The 4,230-nt window shown below is 49.5% G+C and overlaps 1 long non-coding RNA gene across 1 annotated transcript; it reads left to right on the forward strand.

The window, feature by feature from the left end:
* Positions 1-3,432: 3,432 nt before the first annotated feature.
* On the forward strand, positions 3,433-4,022 carry LOC120841870. Its single transcript, XR_005715839.2, has 3 exons — positions 3,433-3,544; positions 3,768-3,820; positions 3,921-4,022. It is a non-coding gene; the product is annotated as an uncharacterized LOC120841870 (long non-coding RNA).
* Positions 4,023-4,230: the final 208 nt, after the last annotated feature.

Genomic DNA, 4,230 nt, shown 5'->3' on the forward strand with positions numbered 1-4,230 from the left:
AGGAGTGTAGACACAAAGTGGAGACAGCGCACTAGGAAATTAAGAGGAAAGTTTTTGGGCTATAGCGAAGATACGGAAGAGCAAGTCTCAGTTAAGAAGAAAGTTAAGGCCACAGAAAGAGATTGGTGGCTAGAGGGAATGCAGACAAAGACGGCTCTGGAAAGCTATTGATTAAGCAAAACAGTTATTGCCAAAGAAAGCATTTATGACAATTTTAGGGGAAGCTCATTGTTGTTTGAGGCGAGGACGGGTGTTCTGCGAACCAGAACATACAGAGCGAGGTACCAGGAAATGGATACAGTGTGCACTGCTTGTGGAGAGGAGGACGAGACGGCTGAGCACTTGATACTCTACTGTAAAGGGCTTCACCCTATGCTTACCGAAGACAACATAGATTTAATAAAGTCATTGGGTTTTAGAGACAGCGAAGGGAGAGTGGATTTCAAGACTGTAGAGATTACCAAGCAAAGATTAAGTGAATGGTGGCAGAAATCGAGAGAAAACTAGGTATTTTCTTATTCACTGATGGCAGGGCTTCATAGCCTCACTTTTTTTGCACTGCGGAGTGAATATAGATTTCACATTTAAATATTCTAAGCTTAAATGGTAAAACAAAATGGCTAGGTGGCGTAAGCTACCGCCCGATCCAAAGGGCTCAGCCGTATTCATCCATCCATCCATCCGTTATTGCTCCAGCACCTAGAACAGTTAGACATGCCACGGCAGTGGTTGGCCCTCGTCCGACGTCTGTATTCGGGCAACGCGGTGACAACAGAGATGAATGGTGCCAAATCGGAGCAAGTGACTGTAACAAGAGGTCTACGACAAGGCTGTCCGCTTTCTCCTCTCTTATATATCCTCTATGTGTCGGGGCTAGAGAGACGCTTGCTCCAGTCGAGGGTAGGATTCTCTTTCACCCATTTAGAAAAAGGAGAGCCAGTGAACTGGACGCTACCAGGTCTCACCTTTGAGGATGACATCGTACTTACAGCGGAAAGTGTAGAGTCACTACAGCAGCTTTTAGTCATTTGTGTAGAAGAGACGGATGCGCGCTGCCTTCGCTTCAACAGCAAAAAGTCGGCAGTCGTGCAACTAGCCGGACCTGAAGAGCCGCGTCTTGGTCACTGCGTGCTGAAGGGCGAACGAATCCCCCTGCAAGGCACCTATAAGTACCTGGGTATTCTACTCACAAATAAGCCAGAATACCTAGCGGAACACCATCTCCACCTCAGAAAGACGGTTGTGCGAAACACCAGTGTCCTTCGCAAGCGTAACCTATGGAGCTGCAATCGATTTCTGGTTACAAGGGAACTCTGGAAAGCAGCCATGGTCCCTGGCCTAACGTTTGCTAATGCTGTTGTGTGCATTCCTGGAGACGTGAGGGACATTCTGGAGCGCCGGCAGCGCGAAGTTGGGAGGCAGGCCCTAGGCTGCCATGGCATGGTGGCGAACAAAGCTGTCCAAGGAGATCTTGGATGGTCATCGTTTGAAGCCAGAGAAGCAGCTAGCAAGATCGGCTACGACGGGCGTCTGCGACTCATGGACCGAGGACGGTGGGCCAAACGACTATTTGTGTACATACACCTGACAGGGATACAGACAAAGTGGAGAAAGCGACTGTACCAGCTGGAAAAGAAATATGGCTTCTTTACTGTGCCCGTGGCTGCCACTACAGAGCAAAAGTGGGAACTGGAGGTGCGGAAGAGAGTGCGCGAGGAAGAGGCTGTGCAGTGGTCGGAGGCGGCCCGCTCAAAGTCAACCCTGCAAGTGTACAACCGCTGGAAAAATGAAATATCGACAGAGACAACCCTGTATGATAATAGCCTGGGGTGCTATGTTGCGCTTTTTGCACTCCCAGGAGACTTGGAAGAGGGAAGTGACGTCAACGACACAGCAAACGCAGATTGGATGTTGACAGAAGAAAACAAAGTCAACACCCAATCTGCGTTTGCTGTGTCGTTGACGTCACTTCCCTCTCCCTAGTCTCCTGGGAGTGCAAAAAGCGCAACATAGCCCCCCTGGGCAGCCGCCTGCTTTTTGAAGACGTGCGGGAGGGCTAAGAACGCTAGTGTACAAGCAGCGTTTTGACTAACAGGTACAATCAACATCATGCCGGGCATGTGGCGAAACCGAGGAAACTATCAAGCATATTGTGCTCTCCTGCCCAAGTCTCGTACCAAGACACCCGGTGGATTGGGGCCAGGCGCCAGACAACGGGCTGCATCTAGACGAGGCACATTCACACGAACAAGTTCTGGCAGAAGCCCTCGGCTTCCGAGTCGGGGACACAGGCAGGGATGCTGTGTGCTAGCCCAGTGCGGACGTAAATCGCGCTGCAGTGGCACTGCAGCCCAGCTGGAAGTGCAGCAACGCAGTCGAGAGGACTAAAAGGAGGTTGGAGGACTGGTGGCGAAGAATGCAACAGTAGTGCAATTTTTTTTTCTCTCCGTTTTTATTCGGCTAGGTTTGATTTCTATTCAAACCGCCCGCTTCAAAAGGAACAGCCATAAAATCATCATCATCATCATCATCATCATCATCATCAAAGGCCCATTCACCATTACTATGGTGCCTGGATCGCGTCTTCGACTGGTGTGTTTAGCGTCCTATCCCGCCCATACATCAAAAGTGGTCCCGATGTGGCAACAAATGACGCGAATGTCATGCTGTTGCCTGTCGCGATCCTGGCGAAAAGCACGAGCGAACGCGAGTGTCGCTGTCGTCACGGAGTCCCTTTAGGCGTCCCAACTCCGGCTGCTCTAGCTTCCGTGAACTGTCACAGTGGAAAGCGACCTGCAGCAGAACAGGCATCTGCCACATACACCACAGCTGTTGGGACGCCGCCAGGGTCGTGACCGGCGACAGCATGACACTTTTATGACGTCATCAGGCGGAAATCGAGGGACCACTTTTTTGGCCGCGGTAAACACACCAGTCGGAGACGCGTTCCAGGCACCATACCATTGATACCATTACTCAACACGACAAGGAGGAGGACGACGGCGCGCGGCTTCCATGGAAGATGCCATGTTCGAACGCGCTGTGCGGCGCTGTGCGGAGAACGGCGCACGGACGAGCAGAGGCCATGCAGAATGATCAGAATGATGCTGAGGCAACGCCGACGCCGCTTTGGCTGAGGCGATGACGTGCAAAGCCGCCTTTGCGACCAAGCAGGCCAAGCAGGCACACGGGCACACGGCAGGCCGTGGCAGGCGCCATTCCTCACGTAATTTTTGTGGCGTAATAAATTAAAACTATTTAGTCGTTTTAAGTACTTTAAATAATTCTAAAGCATAACAATTTCAAAAATGAATAGTTCTCACGGAAAGATTTCTAACTCATTTTAACCAAATTACAGAAAAGCGCCACGTAGTGGAGGGCATTAAACGCACTATCTGAGCCGCGACGGAAGGAAAGCTAAAGCGCGGTGCGCGCCATTTTCAATCGCGAATTTGGGTGGTAAATAATAATGCGTCTCTTACTTTCCGTTTCTACCAGGTAGGAAAAAACTATTCGGTGGTCGACAGACTGGACAGAAATGCAGGTAATGAAGACATAAACGCTTCTACCAACTATGATGACCAAAGAACACCAATTTGTGGTGAGCAGCAAGTGATATGGACTGAATATCTAAGCTCTATCACCATCGTCCTACTCACCCTCGTTTTTCAGTAGTGACGTGATCGGCTCGGCTTCAGCCGAAACTTTAATCGGGAACCGGTCAGGTTTTCTCACTTTGTTCCTCCGTTTGTTTATTTGTCTTTCAGGCTCGACCATGTCGCTTCAGAGGCGTAGTGCAGGCAGTTTCCGAAATTTTCGGGTAGGTGTGCTTTCGGAACATTTTTGCGTGTGCTTTTGTAACCGACATGCTGTACGTATGCCGTTATATAGATTGTAATGAAACGTTATTAATCTTCCAGAAACCAGATGTACGTCCTGATGACGTTCAAGGATCCAGACAACGTCGAACGTGTTGCTCCGGTTATCATCGTAGATGACACGGTACTCTGTCAACAAACAAACAAAACAAAAAACTGCGGGATACGGTCGAAAAAATGAAACCTGATTTTTCGGTCTGCGCAGACACAGCATATGAGCTGCTAAAAACTGAGAATCAGATGCTAGTGGTGGTGGCGGAATCTTGTATCTTTTGATTTAGGTAATGTCATGTTCCCAAACTTGAGCATACTACCGCTAGTGTCACGTTTTCTTACAGTTTCAGCTTGCTGC

Source organism: Ixodes scapularis, unplaced genomic scaffold (genome assembly GCF_016920785.2).
Source record: "Ixodes scapularis isolate PalLabHiFi unplaced genomic scaffold, ASM1692078v2 PGA_scaffold13__105_contigs__length_92229423, whole genome shotgun sequence".
Taxonomy (NCBI): Eukaryota; Metazoa; Arthropoda; class Arachnida; order Ixodida; family Ixodidae; genus Ixodes; species Ixodes scapularis.